The sequence below is a fragment of the Delphinapterus leucas genome, chromosome 3, assembly GCF_059928025.1.
Source record: "Delphinapterus leucas isolate spDelLeu-1000000601 "Yukka" chromosome 3, BTC_Dleu_Yukka2, whole genome shotgun sequence".
Classification (NCBI taxonomy): Eukaryota; Metazoa; Chordata; class Mammalia; order Artiodactyla; family Monodontidae; genus Delphinapterus; species Delphinapterus leucas.
In genome coordinates, this window is record NC_143131.1 from 15325359 (window position 1) to 15338573 (window position 13215).

The window sequence follows — 13215 nt, forward strand, 5'->3', positions numbered from 1 at the left end:
AACGTTGCTGCCACTATGCAAGGAAGCAGAGGCTAACCTCCAAGAGACTGAAATATCACATGAAGAGAGGTCCAGCCAAACCAGTGTCCCAGAGGGGCCCAGCCCCCAGCTAACCCTCCAGTTGAATGCAGTCTCATGAGTGAGATCAAGGGAAATTAGCATGAGAATCATCCAGACAACCAACAGAATCAGGAAAAATAATAATTTATTGTTTTTAAGCAACTAAGTGCTAGGGGTGTCTCGTTATGAAGCAACAGATCACTGATACACTAAGAAAGACTGTATTCTTGGCCATAAAATCGTCCCAACAAATTTCAGTGGATTGAAATCATACACAGCATCTTCTTGACCACAGTGAGTTAAATTATAAATCAATAACAATAAGACATCTATATGCCTACAAATATTTTGATATTAAGCATGTAGCTCTAAATCATTTATGGATCAAAGAAGAAACTACAAAGGAAATTATAAACTAGTTTGAGCTGAATAATAAGGAAAACATATGTCGTGATATACTGTGTAGTTAAAACAACACTTAGAGGGAAATGTATAGTTTTAAGTGCTTATATTTGAAAGGAATAAAGGTTTGAAATTCATGATCTAAGCTTCTACCTTAAAAAACTAGACAAAGAAGAGAAAAATTAAACCCAAATTTAGCAGAATGAAAGAAATAATACAGTCATTATTTATAGATACATACCTGATTATGTATTAGAGAACATCAGGTCAATAATAACAACAAAAACCTTGGTAATAACGAGGAGATTTAGTCACATCTCAGGACACAAGGACTACATAGAAAAATGAATATGTTTCTACATACTAGCAATAAACAAATAAAAAAGCTAAATTAAAATATACCACCTACAAAAGCATAAAAGTATAAAGTACATAGAAATGACTTTAACAAAATATATAAAGGACCCCTACACTTAAAACTATAAAATGTGGGGGCTTCCCTGGTGACGCAGTGGTTGAGAGTCCGCCTGCCGATGCAGGGGACATGCGTTCGTGCCCCGGTCCAGGAAGATCCCACATGCCGCGGAGTGGCTGGGCCGGTGAGCCATGGCCGCTGAGCCTGCGCGTCCGGAGCCTGTGCTCCGCAACGGGAGAGGCCACAACAGTGAAAGGCCCGGGTACCGCAAACAACAACAACAACAACAAAAAACTATAAAATGTGGTTGAGATAAATTAATTGAGATCCTAAATAAATGTTTATGTGTTAATAAAAGACTCAATATTCTTACAACCACTATTTGCCCCCAAATTCATCTATAACTTCAATGCAATGCCAAACAAAAGCCCAACAGGCTTTTTTTTTTTCTTGCAAAATTGACAAGCTGATTCCAAAGTGCATATGGAAATGCAGTGATTCTAAAATAATCCAATCAATTTTGGAAGAAATGAGACAAAGTTGGAGGGCTTACACTAAACGTTCTCAGGACTAAACTACAACCAGAAATTCTACTCTTAGATATGTTTATCCAAGAGAAATACTTTAAAATATATGTTCATAGAAGACTTGTACAAGAAAGGTCGTAGCCATTTTCTTTGTAGTAACCCCAAACTAGAAATACCCTAAACGTCCGTAAAAGGAGAATGGATAAACAGTTTATTCGTGTAGACTACTACTCAAAAATACAAAAAACAACAAATAACTGATACACAAATATTGTGGATATATCTCAAAAACATTTTGAAGAGCAAAAGTTGTCAGGCACAAAGTACACATACTGTAGTATAGAGTATATATGTATTTCATTTACATAAAGTTCAAGAACGGCCAACACTAATCTATCTCAATAGAAACTACAACAGCAGTTGCTTCTGGGGGGCACCAAAACTGACTGAAAAGGTACATAAAGGAACTTTCTGGGGTGATGAATATGTTCTACATTTTGATTCGGATACTTGTTGCACAGGTGTATACATTTGTCAATACTTACCAACTGTGTGCATTTTGCTGTATGTACATTAAAACGATAGAATTAATTTATAAGAAAAAATTAATTAGCATGTCTGCAGGGAGTTTTCAACTCCTGGGACAAGCAAATCCCATAGGACAGGCAGCCCAAAGCTAGGAACTGACTGAAGGATCCGGGTGAGAGCCCAGGTTGGGGTGTCACTCAGCCAGGAGTGATAACCAGACTTCCTTGGGGCAATCACCACGTAAGCCCAAGTAAGAGAGGAGGCATGCGGGCTACTGGAGCAGCAGAGGCAGTAGGCAGCACGGCTGATGCCCAAAGACCCAGGGCAATTAGCTACACCACAGACTGAGGTCAGTGGAGCCTGCGAAGTAAGATCACATGCAGACCAGACAACCTCCTCCCACCAGTGGTATATAATACAAATCTTTCCCCTGTTCCCTTCTGCCTCCTGAATAAAAGAGAAGAAAAAGGAGGAGTGTTAAAAATCATTTTTTTAAAAAGACATTTGTTCACACGATACAGCTTTTATTTAGAAACTTGTGTTCTAAAGCAGAAGAGGTTGGAGTCACCTTAACCAGCAAATTCAAATACCCGACCCAGGCTATACCCTGCGGACAGCAGGGGCTCCAAAACTCCAGATCCACAGCTATAAAAATGAAAATCCCTTCTTTCGTTTTGTTTTTGAACATTTGGGCTACAGTATGTACATTTCAATATTGATTCGTTCTGATTTTCAGTCTTCATTCTGGCTGGGACAGGTGGGATCATGGCAAGTAATGAGGCTGTAGAGAGAGAAAGGAACCAAGCCCTTGGGTACAATTTCAGCAGTTTGGATCTTATCCTGAAGGCAGAAAGGAGGAGGCTTTGACATTTTTTAAATCAGAGAGTGACACAATTAGATTTGTGACTTGGAAAAATGACTCTGACAGAAGTATGGGGTTTGGTGTGAGCAAAATTAGAAACTGGGAGACTAGATAAGAGGTTACTGCAGAAAGCTAGGCAAGGAATCGTGAGGGTAGTTTGTAAGAGAGTGGCAGTGGTTGTGGGTAAAATGGCACTGAATGAGATCAAGGAAGTCAATCCACAGGAAGGCAGAATATAATCTAAAAAAAAAAAAAAGGCTCTGAAGAACCTAGGGGCAGGACAGGAATAAAGACGCAGAACTACTAGAGAATGGACTTGAGGATATGGGGAGGGGGAAGGGTAAGCTGGGACGAAGTGAGAGAGTGGCATGGACATATATACACTAACAAATGTAAAATAGATAGCTAGTGGGAAGCAGCCACATAACACAGGGAGATCAGCTCGGTGCTTTGTGACCACCTAGAGGGGTGGGATAGGGAGGGTAGGAGGGAGATGCAAGAGGGAAGGATATGGGGATATATGTATATGTATAGCTGATTCACTTTGTTATGAAGCAGAAACTAACACAACATTGTAAAGCAATTATACTCTAATAAAGTTGCTAAAAAAAAAAAAGAGTGATGCCTATATCTTGGCTTGGGCAACTGGGTAGATTCTGATGCCATTTAATGAGGAAGGAATACAGGGGGGTTTGGATTTGAGGGACACAGGGAGGAAGATGACAAGTTTAGCTTTTATCCTGTTACAGTGAGATGCCGATTCAGGAGGACACCTCCAAGGTCCTGTTGCATTTTAGGTTTTAAAACTCAGCAAAGAGTTTTGGCCTGAAGTTAAAGAAAATAAAGAGATCAAAAAGGACTAAAGTAAATTCTTGGCTGAAAATTCTACAATGGAGTCGTAAGGAGAATTGGAAGATTGGGTGTTCAGTTTGCAACAAGATTGCTTTTTTTGTAAAAACAAAACCAAATAAGAAAATCCAACTACTTGACAGAGTTTAATTCGTCTCAAGAAAAAGCTAAGAGGTAAGTGGTTGCTGACATTGGTTCAGATGTTCAATGATGTTATCACCAACGTATCTGAAGTTCTGTTATCCTCGCAATTTCGAGACAGCTGTTTCAGCTCTAGCCACCATATCCATTCAAAGCAAGGAGGAGACAGTATCACTGCTCTGATTCTTTTTATTAAGAAATCAGAAACTTCTCCAGAGCTACCCCTACCTGGCTTGTGCCTGTGTCTCTTTTCCCAGAGTGGTGGCACATAGCCAATCCTGGCCAAAAAGCTGGAAAAGTGAGTATACTTACGAAGTGACATATATAGCTGCAAGAGACAAGATACAAGGTAGTAGGAGATGGGTATTGGGTTGACAAAGCAGCAGTGTTTGCAGAGTCCAAAGCAACACACAGGTGTTAGTGATGAGGCAAGTTGGCGAAGTCTATAAAGGGAATCATGCAGGGTCTTTTTCTATTTTTCTTTTTTATTATTATTGACTTGTAAGAGTTCTTTTTTTTTGAATTTTTGAATTTTATTTAATTTTTATACAGCAGGTTCTTATTAGTTATCCATTTTATACATATTAGTGCATATATGTCAATCCCAATCTCACAATTCATCCCACCACCACCACTTTCCCCACTTGGTGTCCATACGTTTGTTCTCTACACCTGTGTCTCTATTGCTGCCCTTCATGCAGGGTCTTAATACCTTAACTAAATAGATTTTTTTAAACCCCTTATTTAGATATTTAGGGAAATTTAAAAAAGAAAACTGATTTGGAGAGCTTTATCTTTATATGATACTAAAACAACCAAGTGGTAGGTGGGATATCTTGGAGCTGAAGAGAAAGAAACTTGTCAGGCTGCCTGAGTTTCCACTCAGCTCTGCCACTCACCAAGTGGTAGCCTTCCACATTTCAGTTACCTTCTGTGCCAGAGTTTTTTCATCCATAAAATAGAAATAATGAACATTCCAAACACTGCCTAGCATGGAGTGAAGACTCATTGATGTCAGCTGCTTTTATTAAATCATGCACTCTGAAGGTCTTCAAACAAGTCATTATATTTAATTATTATAATGGAAAATTACATTTAAAGAAGTCATCAGTTGATTTTTATTCTGAAGCTGTGCTTTCTAAAAAACATTCTCATCTATAACTTGCCAAATAAAATTGTATGTTTAAAAAACTTCTAAAATTAAATAACAGTAACAAATAAATAAAAACAAAAGCAGGGGAGATTTAGAGAGTGACATGATTCTGCTTGCAGGTCTATCTGACTCCATTTCATTGCCAGTGAATTCCACTGGGCTTCTTAATTCAAGAGGCAGTCCCTGGGTAAAGGGGATCTAGGCCAGAAAGGGATTACAAAGAAACTAAAGCCTACTGCTCTGTGATGGGGTCTTCATGGAGCCTGAGCACGTAAGCAATTTGCAACTTCAGCAGGACGGCTGAAACAAGTGCTCTCAAGACTTTGCCTTCTTAATAGAGCAGCCATTCTGGGTCCTGCAGGTAAGAGCAGAGCAATGCTTTCCCTCTTCCCTTGTTGGGCTAGTTGGTGACCTAGACTCTACATGCTTTTAAGATTTAACTGCAAATAATTTGATGACTTGAGTATGATGAAGGCATCTCTGGAGACATATCTGGTTCCTGCAGAGAAATATGTTCAGTACATATGCCCAACTGAGACCCAAAACTTGGAAGAGGCAGCCTTACCTAGGAAAAGTTTAGACACTGAGAATAACTGAGCTTGCACATGAGCACAGACTGAAGATCACTATTCTGCAGTAGGCAGAATAATGGTCTGGCAAAGATGTCCTGAAAGGACTTGGCAGATGTGATTACATTAAGGACCTTGAGATGGGGAGATTATTCTGGATTATCTGGCGACACCAAGTGTAATCACAAGGGTCCTTTTAAGAAGGAGACAGGACAGTTAAAGTAAGAGAGGAGATGTGGCAGGGAAGCAGATACTGGAGTGATGCACTTTGAAGATGGGGGAAGGGACCACAGGTCAAGGAATGTGGGCAGCCTCTGGAAGCTAGAAAGTACAAGGAACAAATTCTTCCCTAGAGCCTCCAGAAAGAACCAGCCTGGTTGATTTTAGTTCCTTAAGATCCATTTTGGACTTGTGACCTCCAGAAATGTATGATAATAATGATGTGTTGCTTTAAGCCATTTGTGGTAGGTGGTGATTTGTTACAGCAGCAACAGGAAACTAATACAAGAGCTTATCATTTGTTTGTTTCATGGTCATTTGTCTCAACATCCTTCTCACAAATTATTCAATCTCTTAGAGAGGTGCCTAAGAAGTAACATTGAGACATGAACTGCCATAGCTTCTGGTCCTTCCTCCAGGCCACATCCCTCTGCTCACCCCCTCTGCACACACACACACACACACACACACACACACACACACACACACACGACTGTCTTCTCTAGGCACAGAAGTAGAGTTGTAGAGTCTTTTTTGTCCCTAATGGTTCCATTAAACCCCAGGAAACGGGGGCTGTTCAAACTTGGCAAGAGCCAGCTGGAAGTGAGACTGTGGCAATCCACCTTTAGTTGATGAGATTTATTCGAAGCATGGCCTCAGTAAGCCACAACTGCCAATTCCAAACTTGTGATTCATATGCATTATGAGTTTGAAAGAATAATTAGGGAAAAACAGTTTAAACACTGTCTCCTACGTGCATACAGTGTCTATTCAGCTGACATTATAAGTTCCTCCCTGGGGCTTCCCTGGTGGCTCAGTGGTTAATAATCCGCCTGCCAATGCAGGGGACAGGGGTTCGAGCCCTGGTCCAGGAAGATCCCATATGCCGCGGAGCAACTAAGCCCGTGCGCCACAACTACTGAGCCTGCGCTCTAGAGCCTGCGAGCCACAATTACTGAGCCCACGTGCCACAACTACTGAAGCCCGCACACCTAGAGCCCGTGCTCTGCAACAAGAGAAGCCACCGCAATGAGAAGCCCGTGCACCGCAACGAAGAGTAGCCCCCGCTTGACGCAACTAAAGAAAGCCTGCGCGCGGCAACGAAGACCCAGTGCAGCCATAAATAAATAAATAAATTTATTAAAAAAAAAATTAAGTTCCTCCCCGCTGAAGAACTTTTTGTCAAATTCCTTTTTTTTTTTGAGTGTAATTCAGATTTTATTGCTTATTATGTCATTCCATACAACTTTAGGTAAACAGACGTTGAGAAAATATACTGGGAGTATTAAACAGATGATGGCAATATTGATGAGAATGTTCAAGTGTTTTACATAAGGTAGTAAGAGGCACCGCTGCCACCATCACCCCCCCCCCCGAAATTTGTACATTTCGTATAAAAAGAGTAAAAATAGTTCATTGGCATTTAACTAGCATTATTCTTTGTAATCTATGAACCACAATATGCCTGAATAATTTCAGAATCTTCAGAGCAAAACAAAGCATTTTCTTCCACTAGCAGACATAGCAGTTTGTTTCTTTAAAAAACAAGCAAACAAATCAGCACAACAAAAACTATACACACAACCCCAAAACAAGAACGCTGGCATATTCAAGTGGCCCTGAATTTCGACGTTTCTATCGTATTAATTCAAGAAATAAAATGTGACTCAGCATTTAAAAATGAGACAAGCTTCTTCACCATAGTTATACTTACTTTATAATTGAAACGATTTAACTGAAGCCAATGTTAACCCAGCAAAAACCATGGATATAACTCAAACTGCTCTTTTGATAAAGAAATTTCTTTAAAAGTTAACTATTCTTTAAAAACCCAGACCCGAGCTGCACAGGTGTAATTGAGGAACCAACAACTGACTCTTCCAGAAACCACAGCAGTAGTTCTAAGCGCTTTTCAAGCTGGGGAGTACATACAGAGTCACTGTAAATCGCACATACACATCAGTAACTTCCTGCTAAAACAGCATCTGAAAGACTTCTATGTCTATTTTTACAAAGATGAGTGGGCTCAGACATACATTTGGATACTTGAAAAGAAACAATGCTTGAAATGTGGTTTTATGTGAAACCACTTAGAAGAACTCAGTTATCAAACAACTAAAAATACACAACAACAGATAAATAGGAATTTATGAAAACCATTGTCTCTAACAATATAAAAATTAAATATTAAGGCATCTTTTACCCCCATTTTGGTATATGCAGCAAAGGGAACGGTTTTAAATAGGAACCAGCACTTCTAGTCAAATGCTTTCTAATGTATTTGGCAGATTTGGTTTTTTTTTTCTTTCTTTCTCCTATTCCACATACCATTGAAAGCTCTCATGATCAAACATAACCCAAACCAGGAGGAAAGTATAAACAGATATTCATTTATTAAAAAGCAGTTCACCCTTGAAAAATAAAAAGGAACTACAAAGAATATTATGTATAAAGTTCAAATACTAGTATTTAAATTTCTCTGAAGCAATTTATGCTTCAGTAATTAAGAGAAAGAAGGGATGAAGACATAAAGACGAGAAGCCTATTAATATGGATCACGCTGTGAACTCACTGTTCACTCAGTCTTCTGCTCCATTGGGATGAGAATTTGAAAAGCGCTTCATACTCTTTTTAAAGGATGCTGTTCCTCCCTCGTCTCAAATTCCAAGTGCTATTCATCATCTTTAGAGCCAGTTTTGCTTAAATGCTTCACCACATCAACCCAGTTCCAACCTCGAGGAAGTTCTCCTTTGTGATCTGTTTTATCTGCCAGCTTACGTTTCTGGGCTTTTGAGAGTTGTTCTTTTTTGTCTTTTTTCTTACTTTATGGGGCTGTGTTAGGAGTTTCAACTGAGATGATATTGCTTATGGACGTAGCCGAATGGACAGGATGGTGATTCTCCATGAGCTGCTCTTTGCTGTCCTTGGCATATTCAAACAATGTGTAGGTCATGGCCGTCCCGAGATTGACTTCCACTGCTTCCTGTAACTTGGCTAATATGCTCTGCTTTACAGCAGATGATATGGTGTTGTTAAAAAAGGCGTTCATAGATATGATTGGAGGTGTCTGGGGATAGGTTTCTGTCCAGGAAATCTCTATTAGGAAGGCTTTGGGATCACCATTTTCACCTATCCTATATTGAAATGAAACCGGACTTAATTCCCGGAAACTTTCATCTCCTTCATAAATAGAACGCAATGCCTCCAGTTCCATCTCCTGGTCCTCGTTGGCACTCATCGCGCCGGTCACGGGGCGCCTCCCGGGCGGACGGCGTTCGCGACAACGAAAATAATGCGAGGGCAGTGGCCCCAAGGCCGGGGCGTCCCTCTTCTGCGCCTTGGGCTGCTGAGGCACACCCTTAGCACCGCAGACGAGAGTCTCGCGGGTTCCCGGTCCCCGGGCAGCGCGAAGCCGTCAGCGGAGGATTGCAAGCGAGGAGTCAGCGGCCTCCGCAACAGTGGAGCCAGCGAGTCGCCTGTCAAATTCCTTTTGAATCAAGTGCTTCTTTCTAAGCTGGCACTGGACCACTCAACCTGGCTTTTTCTAGACCCTCACTCTTTCTGCGGGTGGGAAGAACTCGGTGTAACTAAAGAACTAATTTTATTCAACTCTATTTGCACCAACCTGCTACAGAGGGCATTTAGACATTAATTTCATAGGCATTTTTTACAGCCCATAGAGGAGTCTCTAGGAAGCTGATATCATGAAAAATCGATCATTCAGTAGCTAATAAATCAGTTCTAGATGTGCAGTGATAAGATTAATCGTAGCCCAGTACGTCCAATCAGAAAATTGTAAACAACCTGACTTATGGTGTTCCCAAAACACTAATGCCTTCTTCCTTTCAGAAGATTCTACTCCAAGCACAAATGCCCTTAAGATATTGGTGAGACTTTTCCAAAGATCCCAGCTGGCATAAGAACTGTTAGAAAGATGATTTATTCAGGAAAGAGAAAATGTTTTTCTCTAGGCTTAATATAAATTATATTCCTTTAATTTTTTTTCTGAAATGATGACAGGAAGAGGTCTCTTGTTTCAAAAACAAGAAGTAAATTATGGATTTTGATAATGGTGGTGTTGGAGAAGAACAAGAGGAAGAAGGGAGAGGAGGAGAGGGAAAAGAAGAAGGGAAATTGGCAAGTGTTAGAGTTAACAAGATCTCAGAGGTTGTCTAATTTGACCAGGAGATGCACTGCAATCCCCTAGCAGGTCAATGATAGTGCTTTATTTTGTTTTAAAAATTGTCACATGATTTTTTAATGCAGAGGCTGTTTAGTCAGTGATGTACACAGTGGTGAGCAGGGCCTTTTCTTCACAATTTAGCCCATTTTGTGCTTAAACCCAGGTGTGGCACTCACCTGGATGACCCTGTAAATTCAGTGTCTGATGTCAGTTGTCCCCTCAATATTCTAGGCAGTCCTTATCTTTCTCAGTCCTCTCTCTTTCCCATTCTTCACCATTTCTTTTATACTTTCAACAATCTCCCAATATCTCCCTTCTTATTCTTAGCAGATTCATTAATTGATTGTTTTTCAAAAAATATTTGTTCAGTACCCACTCTATGCCAGCCCTTCTTCTAGGCACCAGGGAAGCAGCAGTGAACAGACATGGCTCCAGCTCTCATGGCGCTTACACCATATGGAGGGAAAGAGTATTGAACGAATAGGCATGTACTCTATTGTGTGAGTAAAGGTTTTACCAGGAAAATAAAACAGCATAAGGAAACGGGGAAAGGGAGGGGCGTGCCATTCTAGAGTGGTCTAGAAGGACCTCATGATGAGAAGAAACTGAAGTGGTGCCACAGGGATGTGAGAGCAGGGGTGTTCTAGGCAGAAGGAAAAGCAAGTGCTAAAGTTCTGAAGCAGGAAGGTGATTTATCTGCTTGAAAACCAGCATGAACCAGACTGAGCTGTGAGAAAAGTAAGAGGAGCTGACGTCAGAGGAGCATCCAGACGCAGATCACGCGGGACCTGTGAGAATGAGGATGTTGACGTCATTCTCAGCGGGAAGGGACCTGCTAAGAGGGCACTTGAGTAGAGGAAGACATGACCTGATTTACATTCCAAAACGATGACTCTGCTGCTGTATTGAGCTGGGGCAGTGCGGGAACAAGAAGAGAGAATTTGTATCCTGGGGCTGCCATAGGAAAGCAACCAAGCCTGGGTGGCTTCAAAAAACAGAAATTTATTCTCTCACAGTTCTGGAGGCCAGAAATCCAAAATCAAGGTGTTGGCAGGGCACATCCTTTCTCGCCACTTCCTGGCTTCTGGTGGCTGCTGACAATCCCTGGTTTACAGCGGAACCATCCAGTCTCTGCCTTTGTCAACACGTGACATTCCTCCTTGTGTGTCTGTGTCTCTGTGTGTCTTCAAATGGCCTTCGTACAGTTGACAATGGCAATCCACAATTGCTGGATTTGGAGATCCAGTATCGCCTCATCTTAACTAGTTATACATGTAAAAACCCTATTTCCAAATAAGGTCACATTCTTAGGTTCCATGTGGACATGAATTTAGTGGGGAAAAAATTCAACCCAATACACCTGGGTAAGGGAGTTACTGTAACAGTCCCCACGAGCAATGACGGTGGTTTAGACCAGCAAGGGGGGTAATGACCAGTGATTAGACTCGGAGAAAATGTTAAAGGGTGAATCGACAGAATTCACTAGTGGATTTAACGTGGGAGACAAGAGAAGGAGAGGATTTAGGGATGACACCGAGATTTTTGGCCTGAACAACTAACTGCCAGTGTACAACTTCCATTTATGGTGATGGCAGGGGAGCAGGTTTTCAAGGCAAGCTCCACAGTTCTGGTTTCGATAGAGTTGGAGACGCCTCATTGCCTAGTTCAAAGAGAAAACAGCCTCCTCTAGGCAGAGGCACATTCGTTTCCATCCCCAAAGCCTCAGACTCACCAGCGCCTCTCGCCTCTCTTTCATCCTTCCCCCCGGGCAGAAGTTGAAGTTTGAACACTGTTCATGGGCTCCAGGTCCCATCCCCCGTGCCCTCCTCTGGGACCCTGTGAGGATCATCTTCTTCCCCCATTTATTGACAATCTCAGCTTCTCAATTGTACCCCATTCCCATCCCAGCTTCTTTCCAACACTATTTATACTTGCTCGTTGGAATGAAGGAGAGAAAGAAAAAAAAATTTTTTAACATCTTTATTGGCGTATAATTGCTTTACAATGGTGTGTTAGTTTCTGCTTTATAACAAAGTGAATCAGTTATACATATACATATGTTCCGATATCCTTCCCTCTTGCATCTCCCTCCCACCCTCCATATCCCACCCCTCAAGGTGGTCACAAAGCACCGAGCTGATCTCCCTGTGCCATGCAGCTGCTTCCCACCAGCTATCTATTTTACATTTGGTAGTGTATATACGTCCATGCCACTCTCTCACTTTGTCACAGCTTACCCTTCACACTCCCCATATCCTCAAGTCCATTCTCTAGTAGGTCTGTGTCTTTATTCCTGTCTTACCCCTAGGTTCTTCATGACATTTTTTTTCTTACATTCCATATATATGTGTTAGCATACGGTATTTGTCTTTCTCTTTCTTACTTCACTCTGTATGACAGACTCTAGGTCCATCCAGCTCACTACAAATAACTCAATTTCATTTCTTTTTATGGCTCAGTAATATTCCATTGTACGTATGTGCCACATCTTCTTTATCCATTCATCTGTCGATGGACACTTAGGTTGCTTCCATGTCCTGGCTACTGTAAATAGAGCTGCACTGAACATTTTGGTACATGACTCTTTTTGAATTATGGTTTTCTCAGGGTATATGCCCAGTAGCGGGGTGGCTGGGTGATATGGTAGTTCTATTTTTAGTTTTTTAAGGAACCTCCATACTGTTCTCCATAGTGGCTGTACCAATTCACATTTTCACCAGCAGTGCAAGAGTGTTCCCTTTTCTCCACACCCTCTCCAGCATTTATTGTTTCTAGATTTTTTGATGATGGTGATTCTGACCAGTGTGAGATGATACCTCATTGAAGTTTTGATTTGCATTTCTCTACTGATTAATGATGTTGAGCATTCTTTCACGTGTTTGTTGGCAATCTGTATGTATTCTTTGGAGAAATGTCTATTTAGGTCTTCTGCCCATTTTTGGACTGGGTTGTTTGTTTTTTGTTACTGAGCTGCATGAGCTGCTTATAAATTTTGGAGATTAATCCTTTGTCAGTTGCTTCGTTTGCAAATATTTTCTCCCATTCTGAGGGTTGTCTTTTGGTCTTGTTTATGGTTTCCTCTGCTGTGCAAAAGCTTTTAAGTTTCATTAGGTTCCATTTGTTTATTTTTGGTTTTATTTCCATTTCTCTAGGAGGTGGGTCAAAAAGGATCTTGCTGTGATTTATGTCATAGAGTGTTCTGTCTATGTTTTCCTCTAAGAGTTTGATAGTTTCTGGCCTTACATTTAGGTCTTTAATCCATTTTGAGTTTATTTTTGTGTATGGTGTTAGGGAGTGTTCTAATTTC

General features: G+C 41.0%; 1 pseudogene; it reads right to left on the minus strand.

Annotated features, from left to right (window-relative positions):
* Positions 1–6923: 6923 nt before the first annotated feature.
* LOC149749509 (RWD domain-containing protein 4 pseudogene) lies at positions 6924–9194 on the minus strand (annotated as a pseudogene).
* Between the last annotated feature and the right edge of the window lie 4021 nt (positions 9195–13215).